Genomic DNA, 15,631 nt, shown 5'->3' with positions numbered 1-15,631 from the left:
TAGGACCATAATTACATGCAGACCAGTGGAACTGCTTCACCAAAGGGGAAAATTAAAGGAGACCAACTAACCAATAGGTTAGCAAAAGGGGAGCGTTAATGGATCAATTGATCAATTTAAGTGCCAAGTGTCCAGAGAAGCTTTCAAAGGTGATAACTGATTTTAGTACCACTGTAGGGACAGATTTGAATTGTGCACTATAGCAGTGCTGTTTCAGCCATTATATGACTGAATTATTACTATTTCTGTAACAACTTGGATGTAAAACTTGACTCTGGGCTGAATTGCATCACTTAAGGGAATTCAGGAGGAAATCATTTTACACGTTCAATGAAATTAAATGTATTTTGCATTCCTGATGCCACCATTTGCCAGCCTTGAACAAATTCTGTGCCAAGCTTGTTAGACAAAACCCATGCACCGGCATAACCTATGCTGGTATCTTCCAGACAAGGAGAGAACCAGAAGGAAGCCTCAGTGTGCCCTAAGAGGTTTAAATCCATGTGTTCATTAAGAGAGCAGAGAAGAAACGAACCAAGAAAATAAATAGGAAGAGAGAGAGGTAGGCTGACATAAACACTTCTGCCTAACTCAGGGTATGCCTCCCCAAATCCATATGCAGATACAGTAATTCTAACCTCTCCCTGCCCCTCCCAAGTAAATTAGAAGGTCTAAACTTCAGAGCAAATAGAACAGAAATCTCCAAAGGCTTCATGGCTTCATCTGTTATAGAGTAATTATACCCTGATACACCAAGTTCCTCAACCAATATTTACTCCTCCTCTTTCTGATTTAAAATTAGAAAGCAAGAACCATATCCATAACACAATGTTTCTGAAACCAAAGAGCTAAGACTCTCCTCCCAATAAAAATGTAGCAAGCAGATTGGTTTTAACACTCAGTGGCATTCTTTTTATGGACTCTTATTCCTTCATAGACCACACAGTTATAAATAATCCATGCATAGAGCAATTAGGCATTTTTCTTGTTTTATGAGTTTCAGACCCTATGCCTGTGCAAGTGTCTTAAAATATTCAAAACCACTACAATGCAAGAAAACACATTTAAATCCCTACATTAAGAGTAATTGAATAATTCTGATATTTAATTGCTCTTCTTCTGTCATAGGATTACAGTCCTTTGAGCAAATCAAACAATTACTGAGTGCAGATCAAAGAATGACTGTTCCCCAAAGTCATTTTAGACAAGAGCATCTTTAGCACCTCTAAAGGATTAAATGTGATGATCAAGTAGGACACTGACAAATTTGAGGACCTGAAATACTCACACAAACGAATCAGAATGGAAACAACAGAAAGTAACTTCCACACTTTTTATGGTAGAGAAGCAATAGTTTGGATTTATTTTCTAAGACTGATCTCACGTGCTTATAGGATCCTGTGAATGACAAGAGAGTTGGGTGAGTGAAACCAGAGAGAAAACTCTGCTTCAGTGGCCTCACACCAAGACTCACATGGTTCTTCTATTCTGTGCAGAACTTCATGACCCATAACAAGAGTGACTTGAGACCTCACTACCAATTTTGAGTGGAATTTGGGTAATAGCAAAGCCTTCAGAAATGATGCAGCAATTTTAAGCAAAACTAGAAGATTTAAATTCATTCGTTTCTCCATTGAAAGGAAACAGTACTTTGGATATTTGGGGGCAGATTAAAAAGATGAGTTCTGCATCATCTGACCCCATATTTTGCCTATTAATCATTTTTAATAAGCAGGAGAATGTTACTGACATTACACATTAGAACAGGGAGTCAAGTAGAAGTGGATGTTTCTGGAATTTGGTGGGGCTTTTCTTGAATTTTGTGGTATTTTGAAAAGATTTAGGGAATTTGGTGGTATTTTTCTAGAATTTTGTGGGCCTTTTCAAGGACTTTGTGTGGTTTGGAGGAGACTTGAAGAATTTTGAGGAATTTTTCTTAGATTTTGTGGAAACTTGTGGAGGTTTTGTGTGATTTTTGTGGGATTTTGTGGGATATTGAGGGATTTAGGGATCTTGAGGGCTTTTACATGTATTTTGTGGGAATTTGTGGAGATTTGGTGGGATTTTTTTCTAGAATTTGGTCGTGTTTTGAGAAGATTTAGGGAATTTGGTGGCATTTCTCTGGAATTTTGTTGGATTTTGGGGAGATTTTGAGGGATGCTTGTGGAACTTTGAGGGACTCTTCTGGAATTTTGTGGGATTCTGCAGAGAATTGACAAATTATCACGAATTTTTCATGTATTTTTTGAAAATTTGTGGAGATTCTGTGGGGTTTTTGTGGAATTTGGTAGAGTTTTGGAATGATTTAGGTCATTTTGTGGGATGTTTCTGGAATTTGGTGGGGCTTTTCAAGAATTTTGTGGTATTTTGAAAAGATTTAGGGAATTTTGTGGTGTTTTTCTTGAATTTTGTGGGAAACTGTGGTGATTTTATGGGGCGTTTCTGGAATTTGGTTGAGTTTTCAGAAGATTTAGGGATTTTTGTGGGATTTTTGTGGGATGTTCTGGGAATTGGTGGAGATTTTGTGGGACATTCCTGTGAATTGGTAGGGTTTTGAAATGATTTAGGGAATTTTGTGGGACTTCTCTGGAATTTTGTGGGGATTTTTCTGGAATTGTGTGGGATTCTGAGGAGACTTGAAGAATTATGAGGAATTTGTTTTAGATTTTGTGGGAATTTGTGTAGATTCTGTGGGTCTTTTCTGGAATTTGGTGGGCCTTTTCAAGGACTTTGTGTGGTTTGGAGGAGACTTGAAGAATTTTGAGGAAGTTTCCTTAGATTTTGTGGAAACTTGTGGAGGTTTTGTGTGATTTTTGTGGAATTTTGTAGGAAATTTTGGAGATTTAGGGATCTTGAGAGATTTTTCATGTATTTTTTGTGAATTTGTGGAGATTCTGTGGGATTTTTGTGGAATTTGGTAGAGTTTTGGAATGATTTAGGTCATTTAGTGGGATGTTTCTGGAATTTGGTGGGGCTTTTCTTGAATTTTGTAATATTTTGAAAAGATTTAGGGAATTTGGTGGTATTTTTCTAGAATTTTGTGGGCCTTTTCAAGGACTTTGTGTGGTTTAAAGGAGACTTGAAGAATTTTGAGGAAGTTTCCGTAGATTTTGTGGAAACTTGTGGAGGTTTTGTGTGATTTTTGTGGAATTTTGTGGGATATTGAGGGGATTTAGGGATTTAGGGGGATTTTACATGTATTTTGTGGGAATTTGTGGAGATTTGGTGGGATTGTTTTCCAGAATTTGGTCGTGTTTTGAGAAGATTTAGGGAATTTGGTGGGATTTTTCTGGAATTCTGTGGGCCTTTTCAAGGACTTTGTGTGGTTTGGAGGAGAGTTGGAGAATTTTGAGGAAGTTTTCGTAGATTTTGTGGAAACTTGTGGAGGTTTTGTGTGATTTTTGTGGAATTTTGTGGGATATTGAGGGATTTAGGGATCTTGAGGGATTTTTCATGTATTTTGTATGAATTTGTGGTGATTTGGTGGGATATTTTTCTAGAATTTGGTCGTGTTTTGAGAAGATTTAGGGAATTTGGAGGGATTTAGCTGGAATTTTGTTGGATATTGAGGACATTTTGTGGGATGCTTGTGGAACTTTGAGGGACTTTTCTGGAATTTGGTGAGATTCTGTAGAGAACTGACGAATTATCAGGGATTTTTCCTGTATTCTGTGGGAATATGTGGAGATTTGGTGGGATTTTTCTGGAATTTTGGCCGTGTTTTGAGAAGATTTAGGGAATTGTGTGTGATTTTTCTGGGATTTTGTTGGGTATTGAGGACATTTTGTGGGATGTTTCTGGAATTTGGTGGGGCTTTTCAAGAATTTTGTGGTATTTTGAAAAGATTTAGGGAATTTTGTGGTGTTTTTTCTTGAATTTTGTGGGAAACTGTGCTGATTTTATGGGGCGTTTCTAGAATTTGGTTGAGTTTTCAGAAGATTTAGGGATTTTTGTGAGATTTTTGTGGGATGTTCTGGGAATTGGTGGAGATTTTGTGGGACATTCCTGTGAATTGGTAGGGTTTTGAAATGATTTAGGGAGTTTTGTGGGACTTCTCTGGAATTTTGTGGGGTTTTTCTGGAATTGTGTGGGATTCTGAGGAGACTTGAAGAATTTTGAGGGATTTTTCTTAGATTTTGTGGAAACTTGTGGATGTTTTGTGTGATTTTTGTGGGATTTTGTGAGATATTGAGGCGATTTAGGGATCTGGAGAGATTTTTCATGTATTTTGTGGGAATTTGTGGAGATTTGGTGGGATAATTTTCTAGAATTTGATCCTGTTTTGAGAAGGTTTAGGGAATTTTGTGGGATTTTTCCTGGAATTTTTTTGGATATTGGGAGATTTTGTGGCATGTTTGTGGAACTTTGAGGGACTTTTCTGGAATTTGGTGAGATTTTGTAGAGAACTGACGAATTATCAGGGATTTTCATGTATTCTGTGGGAATCTGTGGAGATTTGGTGGGATTTTTCTGGAATTTGGTAGAGTTTTGAGAAGATTTAGGGAATTTTGTGGTGTTTTTTCTTGAATTTTGTGGGAAACTGTGCTGATTTTATGGGGCGTTTCTGGAATTTGGTCAAGTTTTCAGAAAATTTAGGGAATTTTGTGAGATTTTTCCTGGAATTTTGTTGGATATTAGGGAGATTTTGTGGGATGCTTGTGGAACTTTGAGGGACTTTTCTGGAATTTGGTGAGATTCTGTAGAGAACTGACGAATTATCAAGGATTTTTCCTGTATTCTGTGGGAATTTGTGGAGATTTGGTGGGATTTTTGTGGATTTTGGCCGTGTTTTGAGAAGATTTAGGGAATTGTGTGTGATTTTTCTGGGATTCTGTTGGGTATTGAGGACATTTTGTGGGATGTTTCTGGAATTTGGTGGGGCTTTTCAAGAATTTTGTGGTATTTTGAAAAGATTTAGGGAATTTTGTGGTGTTTTTTCTTGAATTTTGTGGGAAACTGTGCTGATTTTATGGGGCGTTTCTGGAATTTGGTTGAGTTTTCAGAAGATTTAGGGATTTTTGTGAGATTTTTGTGGGATGTTCTGGGAATTGGTGGAGATTTTGTGGGACATTCCTGTGAATTGGTAGGGTTTTGAAATGATTTAGGGAGTTTTGTGGGACTTCTCTGGAATTTTGTGGGGATTTTTCTGGAGTTGTGTGGCATTCTGAGGAGACTTGAAGAATTTTGAGGAATTTGTTTTAGATTTTGTGGGAATTTGTGGAGATTCTGTGGGATTTTACTGGAATTTGGTGGGCCTTTTCAAGGACTTTGTGTGGTTTTGAGGAGACTTGAAGAATTTTGAGGATTTTTTTTTATATTTTGTGGAAACTTGTGGAGGTTTTGTGTGATTTTTGTGGAATTTTGTGGGATATTGAGGCGATTTAGGGATCTTGAGGGATTTTTCATGTATTTTGTGGGAATTTGTGGAGATTTGGTGGGATATTTTTCTAGAATTTGGTCAAGTTTTGAGAAGATTTAGGGAATTTTGTGGGATTTTTCCTGGAATTTTGTTGGATATTAGGGAGATTTTGTGGGATGCTTGTGGAACTTTGAGGGACTTTTCTGGAATTTGGTGAGATTCTGTAGAGAACTGACGAATTATCAGGGATTTTTCCTGTATTCTGTGGGAATTTGTGGAGATTCTGTGGGATTTTTCTGGAATTTGGTAGAGTTTTGAGAAGATTTAGGGAATTTTGTGGTGTTTTTTCTTGAATTTTGTGGGAAACTGTGCTGATTTTATGGGGCGTTTCTGGAATTTGGTCAAGTTTTCAGAAAATTTAGGGAATTTTGTGGGATTTTTCCTGGAATTCTTTTGGATGTTAGGGAGATTTTGTGGGATGCTTGTGGAACTTTGAGGGACTTTTCTGGAATTTGGTGAGATTCTGTAGAGAACTGACGAATTATCAGGGATTTTTCATGTATTCTGTGGGAATTTATGGAGATTTGGTGGGATTTTTGTGGATTTTGGCCGTGTTTTGAGAAGATTTAGGGAATTGTGTGTGATTTTTCTGGGATTTTGTTGGGTATTGAGGACATTTTGTGGGATGTTTCGGGAATTTGGTGGGGCTTTTCAAGAATTTTGTGGTATTTTGAAAAGATTTAGGGAATTTTGTGGTGTTTTTTCTTGAATTTTTTGGGAAACTGTGCTGATTTTATGGGGCGTTTCTGGAATTTGGTCGAGTTTTCAGAAGATTTAGGGATTTTTGTGAGATTTTTGTGGGATGTTCTGGGAATTGGTGGAGATTTTGTGGGACATTCCTGTGAATTGGTAGGGTTTTGAAATGATTTAGGGAGTTTTGTGGGACTTCTCTGGAATTTTGTGGGGTTTTTCTGGAATTGTGTGGGATTCTGAGGAGACTTGAAGAATTTTGAGGAATTTGTTTTAGATTTTGTGGGAATTTGTGGAGATTCTGTGGGATTTTATTGGAATTTGGTGGGCCTTTTCAAGGACTTTGTGTGGTTTTGAGGAGACTTGAAGAATTTTGAGGGATTTTTCTTAGATTTTGTGGAAACTTGTGGGTGTTTTGTGTGATTTTTGTGGGATTTTGTGGGATATTGAGGCAATTTAGGGATCTTGAGGGATTTTTCATGTATTTTGTGGGAATTTGTGGAGATTTGGTGGGATATTTTTCTAGAATTTGGTCGTGTTTTGAGAAGGTTTAGGGAATTTTGTGGGATTTTTCCTGGAATTTTTTTGGATATTGGGAGATTTTTTGGCATGTTTGTGGAACTTTGAGGGACTTTTCTGGAATTTGGTGAGATTCTGTAGAGAACTGACGAATTATCAGGGATTTTTCATGTATTCTGTGGGAATTTGTGGAGATTTGGTGGGATTTTTCTGGAATTTGGTAGAGTTTTGAGAAGATTTATGGAATTTTGTGGTGTTTTTTCTTGAATTTTGTGGGAAACTGTGCTGATTTTATGGGGCGTTTCTGGAATTTGGTCAAGTTTTCAGAAAATTTAGGTAATTTTGTGGGATTTTTCCTGGAATTTTGTTGGATATTAGGGAGATTTTGTGGGATGCTTGTGGAACTTTGAGGGACTTTTCTGGAATTTGGTGAGATTCTGTAGAGAACTGACGAATTATCAGGGATTTTTCCTGTATTCTGTGGGAATTTGTGGAGATTTGGTGGGATTTTTCTGGAATTTGGTAGAGTTTTGAGAAGATTTAGGGAATTTTGTGTTGTTTTTTCTTGAATTTTGTGGGAAACTGTGCTGATTTTATGGGGCGTTTCTGGAATTTGGTCAAGTTTTCAGAAAATTTAGGGAATTTTGTGAGATTTTTCCTGGAATTTTGTTGGATATTAGGGAGATTTTGTGGGATGCTTGTGGAACTTTGAGGGACTTTTCTGGAATTTGGTGAGATTCTGTAGAGAACTGACGAATTATCAGGGATTTTTCCTGTATTCTGTGGGAATTTGTGGAGATTTGGAGGGATTTTTGTGGATTTTGGCCGTGTTTTGAGAAGATTTAGGGAATTTTGTGTGATTTTTCTGGGATTTTGTTGGGTATTGAGGACATTTTGTGGGATGTTTCTGGAATTTGGTGGGGCTTTTCAAGAATTTTGTGGTATTTTGAAAAGATTTAGGGAATTTTGTGGTGTTTTTTCTTGAATTTTGTGGGAAACTGTGCTGATTTTATGGGGCGTTTCTGGAATTTGGTCGAGTTTTCAGAAGATTTAGGGATTTTTGTGAGATTTTTGTGGGATGTTCTGGGAATTGGTGGAGATTTTGTGGGACATTCCTGTGAATTGGTAGGGTTTTGAAATGATTTAGGGAGTTTTGTGGGACTTCTCTGGAATTTTGTGGGGTTTTTCTGGAATTGTGTGGGATTCTGAGGAGACTTGAAGAATTTTGAGGAATTTGTTTTAGATTTTGTGGGAATTTGTGGAGATTCTGTGGGATTTTATTGGAATTTGGTGGGCCTTTTCAAGGACTTTGTGTGGTTTTGAGGAGAGTTGAAGAATTTTGAGGGATTTTTCTTAGATTTTGTGGAAACTTGTGGAGGTTTTGTGGGATTTTTGTGGGATTTTGTGGGATATTGAGGCAATTTAGGGATCTTGAGGGATTTTTCATGTATTTTGTGGGAATTTGTGGAGATTTGGTGGGATATTTTTCTAGAATTTGGTCGTGTTTTGAGAAGGTTTAGGGAATTTTGTGGGATTTTTCCTGGAATTTTTTTGGATATTGGGAGATTTTGTGGGATGTTTGTGGAACTTTGAGGGACTTTTCTGGAATTTGGTGAGATTCTTTAGAGAACTGACGAATTATCAGGGATTTTTCATGTATTCTGTGGGAATTTGTGGAGATTCTGTGGGATTTTTCTGGAATTTGGTAGAGTTTTGAGAAGATTTAGGGAATTTTGTGGTGTTTTTTCTTGAATTTTGTGGGAAACTGTGCTGATTTTATGGGGCGTTTCTGGAATTTGGTCAAGTTTTCAGAAAATTTAGGTAATTTTGTGGGATTTTTCCTGGAATTTTGTTGGATATTAGGGAGATTTTGTGGGATGCTTGTGGAACTTTGAGGGACTTTTCTGGAATTTGGTGAGATTCTGTAGAGAACTGACGAATTATCAGGGATTTTTCCTGTATTCTGTGGGAATTTGTGGAGATTTGGTGGGATTTTTGTGGATTTTGGCCGTGTTTTGAGTCCCCTCAAAACCACACAAAGTCCTTGAAAAGGTCCACCAAATTCCAGAAAAATCCCACCGAATCTCCAGAAATTCCCACAGAATACATGAAAAATCCCTGATAATTCGTCAGTTCTCTACAGAATCTCACCAAATTCCAGAAGAGTCCCTCAAAGTTCCACAAACATCCCACAAAATGTCCTCAATATCCAACAAAATCCCAGAAAAGTCCCACAAAATTCCCTAAATCTTCTCAAAACTCTACCAAATTCCAGAAAAATCCCACAGAATCTCCACAAATTCCCACAGAATACATGAAAAATCCCTGATAATTCGTCAGTTCTCTACAGAATCTCACCAAATTCCAGAAGAGTCCCTCAAAGTTCCACAAACATCCCACAAAATGTCCTCAATATCCAACAAAATCCCAGAAAAGTCCCACAAAATTCCCTAAATCTTCTCAAAACTCTACCAAATTCCAGAAAAATCCCACAGAATCTCCACAAATTCCCACAGAATACATGAAAAATCCCTGATAATTCTTCAGTTCTCTACAGAATCTCACCAAATTCCTGAAGAGTCCCTCAAAGTTCCACAAACATCCCACAAAATCTCCCCAATATCCAACAAAATTCAAGAAAAATCCCACAAAATTCCCTAAATCTTCTCAAAACACGACCAAATTCTAGAAAAATATCTTGCCAAATCTCCACAAATTCCCACAAAATACATGAAAAATCCCTCAAGATCCCTAAATCGCCTCAATATCCCACAAAATCCCACAAAAATCACCCAAAACCTCCACAAGTTTCCACAAAATCTAAGAAAAATTCCTCAAAATTCTTCAAGTCTCCTCAAAACCACACAAAGTCCTTGAAAAGGCCCACCAAATTCCAGTAAAATCCCACAGAATCTCCACAAATTCCCACAAAATCTAAAACAAATTCCTCAAAATTCTTCAAGTCTCCTCAGAATCCCACACAATTCCAGAAAAACCCCACAAAATTCCAGAGAAGTCCCACAAAACTCCCTAAATCATTTCAAAACCCTACCAATTCACAGGAATGTCCCACAAAATCTCCACCAATTCCCAGAACATCTCACAAAAATCTCACAAAAATCCCTAAATCTTCTGAAAACTCGACCAAATTCCAGAAACGCCCCATAAAATCAGCACAATTTCCCACAAAATTCAAGAAAAAACACCACAAAATTCCCTAAATCTTTTCAAAATACAACAAAATTCTTGAAAAGCCCCACCAAATTCCAGAAATATCCCAAAAAATCTCCCCAATAGCCAACAAAATCCCAGAAAAATCCCACAAAATTCCCTAAATCGTCTCAAAACACGGCCAAGATCCACAAAAATCCCACCGAATCTCCACAAATTCCCACAGAATACATGAAAAATCCGTGATAATTTGTCAGTTCTCTACAGAATCTCACCAAATTCCAGAAGAGTCCCTCAAAGTTCCACAAACATCCCACAAAATCACCTCAATATCCAACAAAATTCAAGAAAAATCACACAAAATTCCCTAAATCTTCTCAAAACACGACCAAATTCTAGAAAAATATCCCAACAAATCTCCACAAATTCCCACAAAATACATGAGAAATCCCTCAAGATCCCTAAATCGCCTCAATATCCCACAAAATTCCACAAAAATCCCACAAAACCTCCACAAGTTTCCACAAAATCTAAGAAAAATTCCTCAAAATTCTTCAAGTCTCCTCAGAATACCACACAATTCCAGAAAAAACACACAAAATTCCAGAGAAGTCCCACAAAACTCCCTAAATCATTTCAAAACCCTACCAATTCACAGGAATGTCCCACAAAATCTCCACCAATTCCCAGAACATCCCACAAAAACCTCACAAAAATCCCTAAATCTTCTGAAAACTCAACCAAATTCCAGAAACGCCCCATAAAATCAGCACAGTTTCCCACAAAATTCAAGAAAAAACACCACACAATTCCCTAAATCTTTTCAAAATACCACAAAATTCCTGAAAAGCCCCACCAAATTCCGAAGATTTTTCCTGGAATTTTATTGGATACTGGGGAGATTTTGTGGGATGTTTGTGGAACTTTGAGGGACTCTTCTGGAATTTGGTGAGATTCTGTAGAGAACTGACGAATTATCAGGGATTTTTCATGTATTCTGTGGGAATTTGTGGAGATTTGGTGGGATTTTTCTGGAATTTGGTAGAGTTTTGAAAAGGTTTAGGGAATTTTGTGGTGTTTTTTCTTGAATTTTGTGGGAAACTGTGCTGATTTTATGGGGCGTTTCTGGAATTTGGTCAAGTTTTCAGAAAATTTAGGGAATTTTGTGGGATTTTTCCTGGAATTTTGTTGGATATTAGGGAGATTTTGTGGGATGCTTGTGGAACTTTGAGGGACTCTTCTGGAATTTGGTGAGATTCTGTAGAGAACTGACGAATTATCAGGGATTTTTCATGTATTCTGTGGGAATTTGTGGAGATTTGGTGGGATTTTTCTGGAATTTGGTAGAGTTTTGAGAAGATTTAGGGAATTTTGTGGTGTTTTTTCTTGAATTTTGTGGGAAACTGTGCTGATTTTATGGGGCGTTTCTGGAATTTGGTCAAGTTTTCAGAAAATTTAGGGAATTTTGTGAGATTTTTCCTGGAATTTTGTTGGATATTAGGGAGATTTTGTGGGATGCTTGTGGAACTTTGAGGGACTTTTCTGGAATTTGGTGAGATTCTGTAGAGAACTGACGAATTATCAGGGATTTTTCCTGTATTCTGTGGGAATTTGTGGAGATTTGGAGGGATTTTTGTGGATTTTGGCCGTGTTTTGAGAAGATTTAGGGAATTTTGTGTGATTTTTCTGGGATTTTGTTGGATATTGAGGACATTTTGTGGGATGTTTCTGGAATTTGGTGGGGCTTTTCAAGAATTTTGTGGTATTTTGAAAAGGTTTAGGGAATTTTGTGGTGTTTTTTCTTGAATTTTGTGGGAAACTGTGCTGATTTTATGGGGCGTTTCTGGAATTTGGTCGAGTTTTCAGAAGATTTAGGGATTTTTGTGAGATTTTTGTGGGATGTTCTGGGAATTGGTGGAGATTTTGTGGGACATTCCTGTGAATTGGTAGGGTTTTGAAATGATTTAGGGAGTTTTGTGGGACTTCTCTGGAATTTTGTGGGGTTTTTCTGGAATTGTGTGGGATTCTGAGGAGACTTGAAGAATTTTGAGGAATTTGTTTTAGATTTTGTGGGAATTTGTGGAGATTCTGTGGGATTTTATTGGAATTTGGTGGGCCTTTTCAAGGACTTTGTGTGGTTTTGAGGAGACTTGAAGAATTTTGAGGAATTTTTCTTAGATTTTGTGGAAACTTGTGGGTGTTTTGTGTGATTTTTGTGGGATTTTGTGGGATATTGAGGCAATTTAGGGATCTTGAGGGATTTTTCATGTATTTTGTGGGAATTTGTGGAGATTTGTTGGGATATTTTTCTAGAATTTGGTCGTGTTTTGAGAAGGTTTAGGGAATTTTGTGGGATTTTTCCTGGAATTTTTTTGGATATTGGGAGATTTTTTGGCATGTTTGTGGAACTTTGAGGGACTTTTCTGGAATTTGGTGAGATTCTGTAGAGAACTGACGAATTATCAGGGATTTTTCATGTATTCTGTGGGAATTTGTGGAGATTTGGTGGGATTTTTCTGGAATTTGGTAGAGTTTTGAGAAGATTTAGGGAATTTTGTGGTGTTTTTTCTTGAATTTTGTGGGAAACTGTGCTGATTTTATGGGGCGTTTCTGGAATTTGGTCAAGTTTTCAGAAAATTTAGGGAATTTTGTGGGATTTTTCCTGGAATTTTGTAGGATATTAGGGAGATTTTGTGGGATGCTTGTGGAACTTTGAGGGACTCTTCTGGAATTTGGTGAGATTCTGTAGAGAACTGACGAATTATCAGGGATTTTTCCTGTATTCTGTGGGAATTTGTGGAGATTTGGTGGGATTTTTCTGAAATTTGGTAGAGTTTTGAGAAGATTTAGGGAATTTTGTGTTGTTTTTTCTTGAATTTTGTGGGAAACTGTGCTGATTTTATGGGGCGTTTCTGGAATTTGGTCAAGTTTTCAGAAAATTTAGGGAATTTTGTGAGATTTTTCCTGGAATTTTGTTGGATATTAGGGAGATTTTGTGGGATGCTTGTGGAACTTTGAGGGACTTTTCTGGAATTTGGTGAGATTCTGTAGAGAACTGACGAATTATCAGGGATTTTTCCTGTATTCTGTGGGAATTTGTGGAGATTTGGAGGGATTTTTGTGGATTTTGGCCGTGTTTTGAGAAGATTTAGGGAATTTTGTGTGATTTTTCTGGGATTTTGTTGGGTATTGAGGACATTTTGTGGGATGTTTCTGGAATTTGGTGGGGCTTTTCAAGAATTTTGTGGTATTTTGAAAAGATTTAGGGAATTTTGTGGTGTTTTTTCTTGAATTTTGTGGGAAACTGTGCTGATTTTATGGGGCGTTTCTGGAATTTGGTCGAGTTTTCAGAAGATTTAGGGATTTTTGTGAGATTTTTGTGGGATGTTCTGGGAATTGGTGGAGATTTTGTGGGACATTCCTGTGAATTGGTAGGGTTTTGAAATGATTTAGGGAGTTTTGTGGGACTTCTCTGGAATTTTGTGGGGTTTTTCTGGAATTGTGTGGGATTCTGAGGAGACTTGAAGAATTTTGAGGAATTTGTTTTAGATTTTGTGGGAATTTGTGGAGATTCTGTGGGATTTTATTGGAATTTGGTGGGCCTTTTCAAGGACTTTGTGTGGTTTTGAGGAGAGTTGAAGAATTTTGAGGGATTTTTCTTAGATTTTGTGGAAACTTGTGGAGGTTTTGTGGGATTTTTGTGGGATTTTGTGGGATATTGAGGCAATTTAGGGATCTTGAGGGATTTTTCATGTATTTTGTGGGAATTTGTGGAGATTTGGTGGGATATTTTTCTAGAATTTGGTCGTGTTTTGAGAAGGTTTAGGGAATTTTGTGGGATTTTTCCTGGAATTTTTTTGGATATTGGGAGATTTTGTGGGATGTTTGTGGAACTTTGAGGGACTTTTCTGGAATTTGGTGAGATTCTTTAGAGAACTGACGAATTATCAGGGATTTTTCATGTATTCTGTGGGAATTTGTGGAGATTCTGTGGGATTTTTCTGGAATTTGGTAGAGTTTTGAGAAGATTTAGGGAATTTTGTGGTGTTTTTTCTTGAATTTTGTGGGAAACTGTGCTGATTTTATGGGGCGTTTCTGGAATTTGGTCAAGTTTTCAGAAAATTTAGGTAATTTTGTGGGATTTTTCCTGGAATTTTGTTGGATATTAGGGAGATTTTGTGGGATGCTTGTGGAACTTTGAGGGACTTTTCTGGAATTTGGTGAGATTCTGTAGAGAACTGACGAATTATCAGGGATTTTTCCTGTATTCTGTGGGAATTTGTGGAGATTTGGTGGGATTTTTGTGGATTTTGGCCGTGTTTTGAGTCCCCTCAAAACCACACAAAGTCCTTGAAAAGGTCCACCAAATTCCAGAAAAATCCCACCGAATCTCCAGAAATTCCCACAGAATACATGAAAAATCCCTGATAATTCGTCAGTTCTCTACAGAATCTCACCAAATTCCAGAAGAGTCCCTCAAAGTTCCACAAACATCCCACAAAATGTCCTCAATATCCAACAAAATCCCAGAAAAGTCCCACAAAATTCCCTAAATCTTCTCAAAACTCTACCAAATTCCAGAAAAATCCCACAGAATCTCCACAAATTCCCACAGAATACATGAAAAATCCCTGATAATTCTTCAGTTCTCTACAGAATCTCACCAAATTCCTGAAGAGTCTCTCAAAGTTCCACAAACATCCCACAAAATCTCCCCAATATCCAACAAAATTCAAGAAAAATCCCACAAAATTCCCTAAATCTTCTCAAAACACGACCAAATTCTAGAAAAATATCCTGCCAAATCTCCACAAATTCTCACAAAATACATGAAAAATCCCTCAAGATCCCTAAATCGCCTCAATATCCCACAAAATCCCACAAAAATCACCCAAAACCTCCACAAGTTTCCACAAAATCTAAGAAAAATTCCTCAAAATTCTTCAAGTCTCCTCAAAACCACACAAAGTCCTTGAAAAGGCCCACCAAATTCCAGTAAAATCCCACAGAATCTCCACAAATTCCCACAAAATCTAAAACAAATTCCTCAAAATTCTTCAAGTCTCCTCAGAATCCCACACAATTCCAGAAAAAACACACAAAATTCCAGAGAAGTCCCACAAAACTCCCTAAATCATTTCAAAACCCTACCAATTCACAGGAATGTCCCACAAAATCTCCACCAATTCCCAGAACATCCCACAAAAATCTCACAAAAATCCCTAAATATTCTGAAAACTCGACCAAATTCCAGAAACGCCCCATAAAATCAGCACAATTTCCCACAAAATTCAAGAAAAAACACCACAAAATTCCCTAAATCTTTTCAAAATACAACAAAATTCTTGAAAAGCCCCACCAAATTCCAGAAATATCCCAAAAAATCTCCCCAATAGCCAACAAAATCCCAGAAAAATCCCACAAAATTCCCTAAATCGTCTCAAAACACGGCCAAGATCCACAAAAATCCCACCGAATCTCCACAAATTCCCACAGAATACATGAAAAATCCGTGATAATTTGTCAGTTCTCTACAGAATCTCACCAAATTCCAGAAGAGTCCCTCAAAGTTCCACAAACATCCCACAAAATCACCTCAATATCCAACAAAATGCAAGAAAAATCACACAAAATTCCCTAAATCTTCTCAAAACACGACCAAATTCTAGAAAAATATCCCAACAAATCTCCACAAATTCCCACAAAATACATGAGAAATCCCTCAAGATCCCTAAATCGCCTCAATATCCCACAAAATTCCACAAAAATCCCACAAAACCTCCACAAGTTTCCACAAAATCTAAGAAAAATTCCTCAAAATTCTTCAAGTCT

The sequence above is a fragment of the Cyanistes caeruleus genome, chromosome 5 (assembly GCF_971803275.1).
Source record: "Cyanistes caeruleus chromosome 5, bCyaCae1.hap1.1, whole genome shotgun sequence".
Taxonomy (NCBI): Eukaryota; Metazoa; Chordata; class Aves; order Passeriformes; family Paridae; genus Cyanistes; species Cyanistes caeruleus.
This window is presented reverse-complemented; position numbering follows the sequence as displayed.